A 15,039-nucleotide genomic window follows, 5' to 3' on the forward strand; every position below is an offset into this window, starting at 1 on the left:
ATATTCATAAGTGTTGTTTTGAGGCATTTGTTATTTTGTATTTAAAAATCTTGTTATATTTTTTAATATCAGAATTTTGGAGCTTATTGAAATTATAAATTACTGCTTTTCCTATAGATTTTGATTAGACAAGTCAGGATTAGACAATTGTTTTGAAACTCCCTCTTGTATAGAAAACTGTCATATTTTCAGTAATGAGCCAATGGTATAGAGTGAAAAGTTTATTGGAATTTGTTTTATATATTCATTGTAAATTATTTTATATTTGTGTTATCTATTCCATATATTCAATATATATTGTTCATTGTACTATACAATGTGAGTATTAGGCTAGTTGGATCTTTGTAATAAGATCTTGTTTCAAACAACAGAGCAAAATTATATTTAACTTTATTTATGAGTGTGTGTGTGTGTGTGTGTGTGTGTGTGTGTGTGTGTATTATTGATAAAGGTCTTTCTATCATATTCACTATGAAGACCAAATTCAAGGATATCTTCCTGGCTCTGCTATCATACTTGGTATATTCCTTTCTGTGAATAATTTGACACGGACCAGTGACTGACACCAAAATTGGCTTTAAAAGATGTTGTCAGCTGGGTGGGGGTGGTGCACGTCTTTAATCCCAGCACTCGGGAGGCAGAGCCAGGTAATCTCTGTGTGTTCAAGGCCAGCCTGACCTACGGTGTGAGTTCCAGGACAGGCACAAAGCTACACAGAGAAACCCTGTGTCAAAAAACAAACAAAAACCAAAAAAAAAAAAAAGACATATTGTCCTGAACCTGAGTACCTCTGCAGAGGTTAAACTGGGACACTTCAGTGCATTTTGGAAAACAATTTCCAGATGAATCAATACAAATCAGAGTTGGGCATGGTGGTGGTTTCACACGCCTTTAGTCCTAGAACTCGGGAGGCAGATCCAGGCAGAACTCTGTGAGTTTGAGTCCAGCCTCATTTACAGAGCGAGATCCTGGACAGGCACCAAAACTGCACAGAGAAACCCTGTCTCAAAAAACCACCACCAACAACAAAAATTTTCCAGTTTTGTCTACATTTGGGATTACCAATATGTAATCAGTGAATGAGGTATAGGTGATTTCTTATTGTCCCAAGTAGCCGTTTCTTAATAATCCAAAATTAATTAGTATTAATTTTCTCTAAGGTAGTTTGGATAAGTGTTTGTCTGTCTTATTGATTTCCTCAAAAAAAAAACTGACTGTGTTTCATTGACTCCTTGTCTTTTTCTTTGTTTCTATTTACTGAATTTTAGCCCTTATTTGATACTTTCTTCCTGTCTATTCCTCTTGGATATACCTATTGTTTTTGTTCTAGTGCTTTTATGTGTGCTAAGTTGCAAATATGAAGTCTTTTCCTTTTTTTATGTAGACACTCAGTTGTATATACATTTTCCTCATATCACCACTTTCATTGTGTCCTCCATGTTTGGATATCTTGTGTAATCATTTTCATTGAATTCTAGAAACTTTAATTTCCTTCTTTATTTCTGTCTTGACCCATTTTCTTTAGTAGAGTGCTGTTCAGTTTTCATGAGTTTTTAAGTTATTTTTTAATATCCAGCTGTAATCCATAGTGGTCTGATAGGATGCAAGGAGTTATTTTAATTTTCTTGTATCTGTTGAGACTTGAATTATGTCCCAGTGTGTCATCAACTTTGGAAAAAATTCCATATGGTGCTGAGAAGAAGGTATATTCTTTTTCTTTGGGTGGAATGTTCTGTAGTGTGTTATGTTCATGTGATTTATAAAATCCATTAGCTCCAATATTTCTCCATTTGGTTTCTGTCTGGATGACCTGTCCATTGTTGAGGGTGGGGTATTGAAATCTACCCCTATCAAACACTGTGTGAGAGTCAGTGTATCATTTAACCTTTAGAAAGTATTTTACAAAAGTGAGTGACCTTGTGTTTGGGGCATAGATATTAATAATTGAAATGTCATATTGGAGTTTTCCTTTGATGACTAAGGAGCATTCTTCCCCATTGCTTTTGATTAATTTTTGTTTGAAGTCTATTTTGGTTAGATAATAAAACATCTACAGAAGACTGCTTTTTAGTTTCAGTTGCTTTAAATGTCTTTCCCAGCATTCACCTTTTGGTAATCTCTATCCTTGATGTTGAAGTGTGTTTCTTGTATGCAGTGGAAGGATGGATATTTTTTCTGTATCCATACTGTTAATTTGTGTCTTCATTGGAAAATTAAAACTATTGATATTGAGAGATATCAGGAATAATGATTATTAATGCCTTTATTTTGTTGTTGTTATTGTTGTTATTGGTGGTGATGATGGTATGTGTATGAGAGTATGTTAGTTTGTGTTTGTGTGTGTGTTTCTCTTCTTTTGTTTTTGCTGATGTAATATTATTCATTTACTATGTTTTCATGTTTGTAGTTAGCTTCCTTGGATTGGATTTTTTCTTCTAGTACCTTATGGAGGACTGGATTTGTACATAGATATTGTATAAATTGTATCTTATTTTCTCCATTTATAGTGAAGAAAAGTTTCAGAATGTAATAATCTGGGATGGCATCTGTGGTTTCTTAGAGCCTGCGTCATATGTGCCCAAGCCCTTATGGCTTTTAGAATCTCCATTGAGAAGTGAGGTATAATTCTCATAGGTCTGCCTTCAAATATTACTTGGTCTTTTTCCTTTGCAGCTTTTACTATTCTTTCCTTGTTTTGTATGGTTACTCTTTTGGTTATTGTGTGACAAGGGGACTTTCTTTGTTCTATATGTTTACTGATTTGGTTATTATGTGACAAGGGGACTTTCTTTTCTGACCCAATTTCTTGAGTGTTTTTGCCTGCATCTTTGTACCTTTATCAGCACCTACATTAACTAAGGAAAATTTATTATATGATTTTATTGAAAATATTTTCTGGATATTTGAGCTGTTCTTTTTTCTTTTTCTTTTTTTCTATTCCATCATTCATAGGTTTTGTCTCTGCATAATGTCCAAGAATTCCTGGTTGTTTTGCATCAAGAATTATTTTTTATTTTTTATTTTTATTTCTCCTTATAGAGTGTTCTACAAAATGGAATGATTTGAATTCTTAACCAGGAAGTGAATTTCTTTTTTAACATTTTAATTAAAACTTAATTACAAAGAGCTTAAAAAAATCTGTCAACAAAACTGACCAAACCTAAAATGTCTCTTTTTTTTCATTTTTCTTTATTAAGAAATTTTCTACTCACTCCACATACTATCCACAGATCTCCCCTTCTCCCTCCTCCCATCCTCCAGCCCTCTTTCCCAAGCCACCCCACATCCCCACATCCCCCAAATTGTGATCTCCCATGGGAAGTCAGCAGAGCCCAGCACACTGAGTCTAGGCAGGTCCAAGCACCTTCCCACTGCACCAAGGCTGTGCAAAGTGTCACACCACAGGCAACGGATTCCAGAAGCCTGCCCATGCAACAGGGACAGATCCCAATCCCTCTGCCTGGGTGCCCCCCAAACAGTTCCAGCCAACTACCATCTTCCGTATCCAGAAGGCCTAGTCCAGTCCCACGAGGGCTCCACAGCCACCAGTCCACAGTTCATGGGCTTCCACTAGTGTGGACGGTCATCTCTGTATGTCCTCCCATTATTTTCTTGATGTGCCTCACCTGCAGTATCTCTCCTCTCTCTCATCAATTGGATTCCTGGAGCTCAGCCTGGTGCCTGGCCATAGATCTCTGCATCTGCCTCCATCAGTCACTGGACAAAGGCTCTATGATGACAGCTAGGCCATTTGCTAGGTTAGTCACCAGAGTAAACTGGCCCAGGTACCCTCTGGACCACTGCCAGCAGACCAAGGCAGGGTCAACCTTGTGGATTCCTGAGAGCCTCCCAAGCACCCTGCCTCTTCCTATTTCCATGATGTCCTCATCTATCATGATATCTTCCTCCCTCACCTTCTACTCTGTCCTTGTTCCAGCTTGACCCTCCCATTTCCCTATGTTCTCATCCCCCACTCCTCACCCTCTGCCACCCCTCCACACCCTGTCCACTCATGTAGATCTCATCCACTTCTCCTTCACATGGTCATCCATGTGTCCTTCCTAGGGTCTTTCCCTGTTAGCTAGCCTCTCTTGAGTTGTGGGGTGCAGTCTGACCATGCCTTACTTCACATTTAGTATCCACTTATAAGTGAGTACATTCTATGTTTGTCCTTCTGAGTCTGGGTTACTTCACTCAAGATGATATTTTCTAGTTCCATCCATTTGCCTGCAAATTTCATGATATCATTGTTTTTTTACTGCTGATTAGTACTCCATTGTGCATATGTGCCATATTTTCTTTATCCATTCTTCAGTTGAGAGGCATCTAGGTTGTTTCCAGGTTCTTGCTATTATGAATAATGCTGATATGAACATAGTTGGACATGTGTCCTTGTGGTAAGATTGAGCATTCCTTGGGCATATGCCCAGAGTGGTATAACTGGGTCTTGAGGAAGACTTATTCCCAATTTTCTGAAAAACTACCATACTGATTTCCAGAGTGGCTGTACAAGTTTGCATTCCCACCATCAGTGGGAGAATGTTCCACTTTCTCCATATCCTCTCCAACATAAGCTGTCTTCAGTGTTTTTGATCTTAGCCATTCTGACAGTGTAAGATGGTATCTCAGAGTTGTTTTAATTTGCGTTTCCCTGATGACTAAGGATGTTGAGCAATTCCTTAAATGCCTTTTAGCCATTTGAGATTCTTCTGTTGAGAATTCTCTGTTAAGCTCTGTAGCCCATTTTTTAATTGGATTGTTCAGTATTTTGAAGTCTAGCTTTTTGAGTTCTTTATATATTTTGGAGATCAGCCCTCTGGCAGATGTGGGGTTGATGAAGAACTTTTCCCATTCTGTAGGCTGTTGTTTGGTCTTATTGACCATGTCGTTTGCTCTACAAAAGCTTCTCAGTTTCAGGAGGTCTCATTTAGTAATTGTTGCTCTCTGTGTGTGCTACTAGTATTATATTTAGGAAGTGGTCTCTTCTGCCAATTTGTTCCAGACTACTTCCTACTTTCTCTTCTATCAAGTTCAGTGTAACTGGATTTAAGTTGAGGTCTTTGATCCATTAAGACTTTAAGCTTTGTGCATGGTGACAGATATGGATCTATTTGCAATCTTATGCATGTGGACATCCAGTTATGCCAGCACCATTTGTTGAAGATTTATTTCCATGGAACGGTTTTGGCTTCTTTATCAAAAATCATGTTCATAGCTGTGTGGATTAGGGTCAGGGTCTTTAATTCAATTCCACTGGTCCACATGGCAGATTTTATGACAGTACCAAGCTGTTTTTATTACTATAGCTCTGTAATAGAGCTTGATGCCTCCAGAGGTTGCTTTATTATACAGGATTTTTTTTTTTTAGCTATTCTAGGCTTTTTGTTTTTCCATATAAAATTAAGTATTGTTCTTTCCAGGTCTGTGAAGAATTGTGTTGGGATTTTGATGGGGATTGCATTAAATCTCCATATTGTTTTTGGTAAGATTGCCATTTTTACTATGTTGATTCTACCTATCCATGAGCATGGGAGATCTTTCCATTTTCTGATATCTTCTTCAATTTCTTTCTTCAGAGACTTAAAGTTCTTATCATACAGGTCTTTCACTTGCTTAGTTAGAGTTACCCCAAGGTATTTTATATTATTTGTGGCCATTGTAAAGGGTGATGTTTCTATGATTTCTTTATCAGGACCTTTTTCATTTGTATATGTTTTGATGTACCATAGTAATTCTTGAAATTCTATAATAATAATTTAAACTAGGAAATCATTTCATATGTCCTCAATAATTGGGTTAACTTCTTTGCTTTTTTCATTTCATCTATTTAAAAATGTTTGAACTGTGTTTATGTGTTCATCCTTTTTCCATGATGTGTATGTGGCAGTGAGAGGACAGCTTATACATGTCTGTTATCTACTTATCCTATGAAAGTTCTAGAGATGAAATCCAGGGAATCATTTGGAATTCAGTGACCTCAATGGCAATTGATTGGGTATTAAAATTATTTATGTATGTGCTGGTATGTGAGTGTGCATATGCCATACCACTAGTGTAGAAATAGGAGAAAAATTTGTAGTAGTAACATGGGTTTCCTACAGATTGAACTCAGGACATCAGGATTAGGAGCAACCATGTTTACTCACAAAAACTATTCTCTGACATTCATTTGTTGTTCTGAGAAAGTGTTATGAACAGATGTTTAGTCCTGATAATAAACTAACTCATTTCACCTGCAATAAAAACAAAGACAGCAGTATATCATTTTCATATGCAAATAAGATTTATTATTCAATTTCTCCTATATTCCACTATATTTCAATGAAAACCTATTTACAACATGAAAAGACAATATTTTTACTGATTTAGTGTATCAATTAATCTTATTTGAGCATCAATGAGACTGCTCTGATAGAAATGTCTGTATTGTGCAAAGATATGACCTAATCTTGATCACCATATGTCGATGAACAAAAGTAGACCCCATAAAATTGTCTTCTATTCTCCACATTTCCATCATGACTTACATTACACTTACACAAACACACACACACACACACACACACACACACACACACACACACACAAGCATGCACATTCACTAGAAAAAAAATTTAATGTAGTTCTCACTTTGGCAGTATGTATACTAAAATTGAAACAATACAGAGAAGATTAGCATGGTCCCTTTGCAAGGATAACATGCAAATTCGTGAAGCATTCCATATTTTTACAGATGTTATGCAGATACTAAGAGACCATGGATGCCAACCAAGGCTATTATACCCAGCAAAATTCCCAATCAACATAGATGGAGTAAACAAAATATTCCATGATAAAACCAAATTTAAACAATATTTCTCCACAAATCCAGCCCTACAGAAAGAACTTGAAGAAATCATTCAACCTATGGATGTTAGGTACACCCATGAAAACACAGGCAATAGATATTCCCATACTAACAATTAACAAAGAAGGGAAACCTACAACACTACCACCAAAAAATAACAGGAATTAAAAATAACTGTCATTAATATCCATCAATATCAATGGTCTCAATTCACCTATAAAAGACACAGGCTAACAGAATGGATATAAAAATAAGATCCATCCATTTGCTGCATACAAGAAACACACCTCAACTTCAAAGTCAGACACCACCTCAGAATAAAAGGCTGGGAAAAGACTTTCCAATCAAATGGATTTAAGAAGCAAGCTGGTATAGCTATCCTAATATCTAATAAAATAGACTTCAAACTAAATTCAACGGAAAGAGATCGGGAAGGACAGTACATATTTATCACAGGGAAAATCTGACAAGATTGGAAGACCCTAGCCCTTCAGGCTTACACCCCCAAGCTTCAGGAAAAGAGAAACTTCAAGCACCAGGAAATGAGAAACTAAAAATCTAGTTCCAAGGGCAACCTGACTTAGCCATTATTCAATCTCCCCTGCAACCATAACAATGTAAAGAGATTTCTGTTAAGAGATGTTCTCAACTGTGACTTAGATAGTTGCAGGTGTTCCAGGGAGGACCACTGTGACCTGTGTGTAAACTCCACTCCCGCCTTGATACCCACCCCCTTGAGATTTCAGGAAAAATGTACCAGTTTCAGGAAAAAGGTACCTGTTGACGTAACTGTACCCCCTCTGATCACTCTGTACCCAGACCATGATCTTGTGAAACGAAATTGTATGGGAATTGTAATCTTGTGGGTTTTGTGGGGTTTTCCTTTATAAGCCCTTATGGGGCTGCAGTAAGAAGTGGCTCTTGCTCTTAGGAGCAGATTTGCCCTTCTATATAGAAGCTTAATAAATCCTCCTGCTATTGCATCAACTGGACTGGAGTCTGGGTTCTTTGGGCGCACACTTGAGACCCTAAATTTTGGGGTCCAACATTGGAGGTTCCACCGACATTGGGGTGCCCCCCAAATGCCCACTCTGCCAGTTGGAGGTAAAAATGAGCTTGATCTATGTTTTATGTTATTGTGTCTTGTCTTTTGTCTGGTTGATTTGGTATTTGTATTCGGTGCCTGCAAAAGTGTGCAGGACTTGTGTCTGGGACTTGTGTGGGAGAGCAGATATGCTCAAGAGTCCCCAGGTCCCCACTCTGGAGGTCTCCTCCGGAGTGATCTGAAGAAGGAGAGGAGTCTCTCCTTCCCGGGGGAGTGAGGCTGTTCACAGCCACTCCCATTTGAATTTGTGCTTTCGGTTTTGTGCTTTCGGATTTGTGGCCAAATCAACTACCGCGCGGACTGTGTCTGTCCTTGTCCTCTTTGTGTTTGTCTTTTTGTAGTCTGTCTTTTGCCTCTACCTTCCTCTCTCCATATGGGCAACAACCCCCTAAGTTTGACTTTAGATAACTGGAAGGATGTCCTTGCTCAGGCTCACAATGCCTCTCTGGATGTCAAGAAAAAGAAGTGGATCATCTTCTGTTCCTCAGAATGGCTGGCCTTTGGGGTCGGCTGGCCAGGGGATGGAACTTTTAACACTGACATCATTTCACAGGTGAAGGCTCAGATCTTTGACCAAGGACCACACAGGCACCCAGATCAAGTGCCTTATATTTCGGTCTGGGAGAGTTTAGCTAGAGACCCACCTGTCTGGGTGAAGCCGTTTCTCACTGCTTCATCTGCCCCAGCAACGCTGGGAACTAGACCTCCCCCTCTCCCTTCTCAAATTCCCCTTCTGCCCTCCAACCCTTTTCCCCCTTTACCCTCTTAAGGAAATCAAGCGTGAACTCCCCCCCCCAGTCCTTCCAGAGGATGGGGAGACTAATGATGGGAACACCCCCCTCATGCAGATCCGCCGCTGGCGCAGGGAAAAAAAAATTCCTCCAAAATGGCTCCAGACACTGGCTAGGCAGCCTGTGAGCTACGGAGCAGAGCGGAGCTGGCAGGAGTCAGCTGGAGCCTTAAGGAGCTCAGAATGTGTGGGCTGGTGGAGAACTAACTGCCCTTCCAGGATCACAGCTGACGGGTCTGTGGGCCCTGCCGGGGTATGGAATCTCCCATGCTGTTGGATGGGGCTTCCAAGACCTGCCTGGGAGCTAAAACCTGATCAGGATCTGGCTCCAAGAATGGAATATCACTCCCTATGTGAGGTTAACCAACAGTTTCTTGTCTGAGGTACAGTACTGATGCAAATTTAGATTTCTAGATTACTGAGGAAAATCACAAAAAAAGACTTTGATATAAAAGGTCAGTAAATTGTTATGCTTTCTTATACCTGCAAATATTGAATTTGAAAGTTAATTCTGGTTGGTTTTCATCTTAAAAATGGCTAATGATTAAACAGGTATATGACTTGGAAATGTAAGCAAGCTTTAACTGTATGTATGTATATATGTAACTTGGATCCAACTGTGTGTATATGTACAAGTAATTATTGTCTTTAAAAAAATATATGTAACACCTAAGTACTTATGTCTTTACCAAATGTTCAATATTTGATAAATATTAAAGCTATATATCAATGCTTTTATACACAGAAATAGTACATTGCTCTGGCAGCTAAACTTTGTAATTTAAGATTTACCCATGTACATAAAAGGATCATAGAAAACAGCTAAGGTTTGCAAACAAGTTTCAAAAAGAGTCTGATGGACCTTAGCAGTTTTAAAAAATTGCCAGTGTCAGGTGATGATCACCGAAAACACCAGCCATAATAAAATAAAACAGACAGACTATGTATGTGCTGCCAAAAATAGGGCTAAAGAAATCATCCAAACCTCTAAGTAAAAGAAGAAAGGTACTTTATTGTTATTACAAAAGACTTTGAGAGATCTTAATCCTTTAAGAACAGTTTTTATAGTTAAAAACCAATGACTTAAAAATTTCTCCTTACCCAAGGTACATTCAGGCTTAAGAATGTTGTCTAGCCTCCTTATGTTTGCTAAGTTTGGTAAACTTAAGTTATCTGGATAAGCTGATACATATATAAGTTTTATATTGATATTTTGTTTTGATTTCTTTACTGAACCTGTATTTGATGCTAGAAAAGAGCTTCAACTTAAAAAACATTGTTTTTAATAGTCAGTCATGAATAATCAAGTTTCTTTTTAATTATAGTCAAGATAAAAAAGTACTGATATAATATTACAGAGATAAATTTACTCATTTATTCAGTCCCTTGCATATGTTTTCAGGGTTGAGCTTGAAACAAATAGTTAGAAACAAAGTTTGTCTATTCAGACACCTGGACAGCCCTCATACTTCAGAGATCTGCAGAATATGGCATTTAAATATTGATCTAAAAGTTTATTATATCAGACAAGCTTCCAGATCCTAGCAGTGACCCAAGGTCTCTGAAGAAGATTATGTACAAGGCACCACGTCTATGCCTGGATTATGACAACGCTGACCACAGGGCAAGATGCACCAGTGCAACGCCTGCCGCCAGGACCTAGCCCAGACTGTGGACAAGCAGTAGGACACTGGAATTGAGGTCAGTCTCCTTGTGGCCCTATTCTACAGGAAAAATATTCTGCCTTATGGGCCTGATGGCGGAAGAAGATTGATGCTATTCTGACTGGTGCCTCCAACGCTATGGAGACCTGGGTAGGGATAAATCCCTGTAATTTATAGGATTGGATGCTTCTTGGTCTGCACTCAGATATAGTTTATCCTTCTCAGATCTTTGACAGTACTGATGGCTAGGCTACCTCTAACTTTGTCAGCATGGCAGCATCAGACAACCAGATTCTTCTGCAAGGCCATAGCTAGCTTGTTAGCTCACTTTTAAAAAAATGTTCTAAGATATAAAAGTTTGAATAAGTCATAAAGATTCAGATATGAGTCTAAAATAAGATATATTTCAGATTACTGTCCTGTTCTATGGTTCAGAGCTTAACATTTAGGAGTCCTGATGAGCTGGTAAAACAATGACTACTTACTGTTCAGTCACAAGCTCAACATTTTGGATTTGTTTTAGATGTCATCTAAATATGTCTAAATGTAAACCTAAAAATGCTTCTCACCTGGCCAAAAATCCTTGTCCAACTTATACCTGGCTTTCTGCAAAACAACAACAAGAACAACAAAAAAAGCCCAAATCTGTAGTTCTTGTTGGGACTCAAAGGTATGAGTCCACTTCTGCTGTTTTACCTGCTTTTTCTACAATGTGGATTTCAGTACTAATACTAATACTAATACTAATATTACTAATTATACTAATGTATAATACTAATGTATCTAAAACTTTTATGTCATTTTATAAGTAGGCCTCAAAGGATGAAATGAGTCATAAAAACCTAGACCCACTTCACAGAGGTTGAAAGGACCTCAGATGAGTATTCGTAAAGATAGTATTTTTCCTCTCTCCTGATCTTGGGACTACTGTTTTTCCCATTACTAAGGGTATGAACCTAAGGGTTCCAAATAAGTTCATAAATTTTAATTCTGTTCCTAGTTTAAATCTGTCTCAACAGATTTCTACTTGGCTGGCAAACACCTCCAAGTTTCAGTTGCTGACTCCACTGCTCCAGATGACTGTGGGCTCCAGACTTGCTAAAGGTCAATGTGGACCAGCCCAGCTAACATGATTCTTCTCTGTCCCTATGGGGTCAGGCAGCTATATGCTACTGACAAATGCCCCCTGCCCAGTCTTTGACCAGCTTTTCAGCCTTTCGGGGAGGGGCCCTGATAATGGCACCCCAATGCCAGCTCGAAGCAGTTCCAGAAGAGAATACATCATCCTAATTCCTTGTTCAAAAGAGGTTGAAATGCTGGGTCAAAACACTCCCTAGCATAGAGACAAGATGGTTAGCTATACATGGACTATGCATGGCCATTACAGGCCATGAGTTACTAAATGTAATACCATAATTTTAAGATTAAAATTTGCCAAAAAGAAAATGGGGGAATGAAAGACCCTAGCCCTTCAGGCTTACAGACCCAAGCTTCAGGAAAAGAGAAACTTCAAGCACCAGGATATGAGAAACTAAAAATCTAGTTCCAAGGGCAACCTGACTTAGCCATTGTTCAATCTCCCCTGCAACCATATAACAATGTAAAGAAATTTCTGTTAAGAGATGTGCTTAACTGTGACTGGGATAGTTGCAGGTGTTCCAGGAAGGACCACTGTGACCTGTGTGTAAACTCCACTCCCGCCTTGATATCCCCCCTTGAGATTTCAGGAAAAATGTACCTGTTGATGTAACTGAACCCCCTCTGTGATCACTCTGTACCCATACCATGATCTTGTGAAACGTAATTGTATGGGAATTGTAATCTTGTGGGTTTTGTGGGTTTTTCCTTTATAAGCCCTTATGGGGCTGCAGTAAGAAGTGGCTCTTGCTCTTAGGAGCAGGTTTTGCCCTTCTATATAGAAGCTTAATAAATCCTCCTGCTATTGCATCAACTGGACTGGAGTCTGGGTTCTTGAGGCACCCACTTGAGACCCTAAATTTTGGGGTACAACAAAGATGAATCTCAATTCTGAATATTTATGCCCTAAATACAAGGGCACTGACATTCATAAAAGAAACATTACTAAAGCTTAAATCACACATCAAACCCCATACACTAGTAGTTGGAGACTTCAACACCCTAATCTCACCAATGGGCAGGTCTGCCAGACAGAAACTTAACAGAAAAATAAAGGAACTAATAGACATTATGACTCAAATAGACTTAATAGATATCTACAAAATATTTCACCCTAACACAAAAGAATATGCCTTCTTTTAAGCACCCCATGGAACCTTCTCCAAAATTGACCACATGCTTGGACACAAAGCAAATCTCAACAGATACAAAAAATTGAAATAACCTCCTGTGTTCTATCAGACCACCATGGCTTAAACTTAGATTTCAATGACAACAAAAATTACAGAAAGCCTACAATCTCGTGGAAACTGAATAACATCCAATTGAATCACCAATGGGTCAAGGAAGAAATAAAGAAAGAAATGAAAGATTTCCTAGAATTCAATGAAAATGAATGTACAACATACCCAAACTGATGGGACACTGTATCTAGAGTTTCCTGCCTTGCCCACAGTCAGGACAAATCTGTCACCCACCAGTCCCACAGCCACTGAGACCCAACCAAGTAAACACAGAGACTTGTATTGCTTACAAACTGTATGGCCATGGCAGGCTTCTTGCTAACTATTCATATATCTTAAATTAATCAATTTCTATAAATCTATACTTTGCCACATGGCTCGTGGCTTACCAGCATCTTCACATGCTGCTTGTCATGGATGCGGCAGGAAGTGTCTCTGATTCCGCCTTCCACTTCCCAGAATTCTTCTCCTCCTTGTCCCACCTATACTTCCTCCTGCTTGACTACTGGCCAATCAGTGTTTTATTTACTAACCAATAAGAGCAACACATTTGCCATACAGAACACCCCACCTCAGGACACCATGGAAGCAGTCCTAAGAGGAGAAAATTCATAGCTCTAAATGCCCAGATAAAGAAGTTGGAGAAATCTCATACTAGTGACTTAACAGCACAACTGAAAGCGCTAGAACAAGAAGAAGCAAACTCACTCAGGAGAAATAGACACCAGGAAATAATCAAATTGAAGGCTGAAATCAACAAAAGAGAAACAAAGAGAATAATACAAAGAATCAATGAAACAAGGAGTTGGTTCTTTGAGAAAATCAACAAGATTGATAAGCCCTTATCTAAATTAAACAAAAAGCAGAGAGAGAGAGCATCTAAATTAACGAAATCAGAAATGAAAAGAGGGACATAACAACATACAATGAGGAAATCCAGAGAATCATCAGGTCATACTTCAAAAACATGTACTCCACAAAATTGGAAAATCTGAAAGAAATGGATGATTTTCTGGATAGGTATCCCATACCAAAGTTAAATCAAGAGCAGACAACTGTTTAAATAGACCAATTACCCCTAAGGAAATAGAAATTATCACCAAAAGTATCCCAACAACAACAACAACAAAAGCCCCGGACCAGATGGTTTCAGCACAGAATTCTACCATATTTTAAAAGAAGAGCTAATACCAATACTCTTTAAATTGTTCCACACCACAAAAATAGAAGGAACATTACCAAATTCTTTTTTTGAGGCTACCATTACCCTGATACCCAAACCACACAAAGATACAACAAAAAAAGAGAATTACAGACCAATCTCCCTCATGAACATTGATGCAAAATACTCAATAAAATACTGGCTAACCGAATCCAGGACACACTAAAAAAGTTATCCACCATGACCAAGTAGGCTTCATCCTAGAGATGCAAGGATAGTTCAACATACAAAAATTTGTCAATGTAATATACCATATAAATAAACTGAAAGAAAAAAAACCACATGATCATCTCAATGGATGCTGAAAAAGCCTTTGACAAAATCCAACACCCTTCATGGTAAAGGTTCTAGAGAGGTCAGGAATACAACAAACATACCTAAACATAATAAAGGCAGTTTACAACAAGCTGACAGCCAACATCAAAGTAAATGGAGAGAAACTCAAATTGATTCCACTAAAATCAGGAACAAGACAAGGCTGTCCACTCTCCCCATACTTATTTAATATTGTACTTTAAGTTCTAGCTAGAGCAATAAGACAACAAAAGGAGATCAAGGGGATACAAATTGGAAAGAAAGTAGTCAAACCTTCATTATTTGCAGACGATATGATAGTATACATAAGTGACCCCAAAAATTCTACCAGGGAACTCCTAAAGCTGATAAACTCCTTCATTAATGTGGCAGCATACAAGATTAACTCAAAATGATCAGTAGCCCTCCTATATAGAAGAAATTTTTATATTTCACTTTTACTTTGACTGATGTATCCATTTCTTCTATTATATCCCCAGTGCCTGAGATCCTCTCTTCCAACTCTCTATTATATTGGTGAACCTTGGCTCTGTACTTCCTGTTTGTAGTCCTAAATTTTTTATTTCTGGAATTCCCTCAATTTCTGTTTTTCTTACTGTTTCAGTTTTCTTTTTTTTTTTTTTTTTTTTTTTGGTTTTTCAAGAGGGTTTCTCTGTGTAACTTTGCACCTTTCCTGGAACTCACTTGTTAGCCCAGGCTGGTCTCGAACTCACAG

General features: G+C 38.3%; 1 non-coding gene across 1 annotated transcript; it reads left to right on the forward strand.

Moving 5' to 3' along the window:
- The first annotated feature begins 6,622 nt into the window (after positions 1–6,622).
- On the forward strand, positions 6,623–6,729 carry LOC143269444 (U6 spliceosomal RNA). Its single transcript, XR_013045867.1, has one exon. It is a non-coding gene; the product is annotated as a U6 spliceosomal RNA (small nuclear RNA).
- Positions 6,730–15,039: the final 8,310 nt, after the last annotated feature.

Source organism: Peromyscus maniculatus, chromosome 18, assembly GCF_049852395.1.
Source record: "Peromyscus maniculatus bairdii isolate BWxNUB_F1_BW_parent chromosome 18, HU_Pman_BW_mat_3.1, whole genome shotgun sequence".
Classification (NCBI taxonomy): domain Eukaryota; kingdom Metazoa; phylum Chordata; class Mammalia; order Rodentia; family Cricetidae; genus Peromyscus; species Peromyscus maniculatus.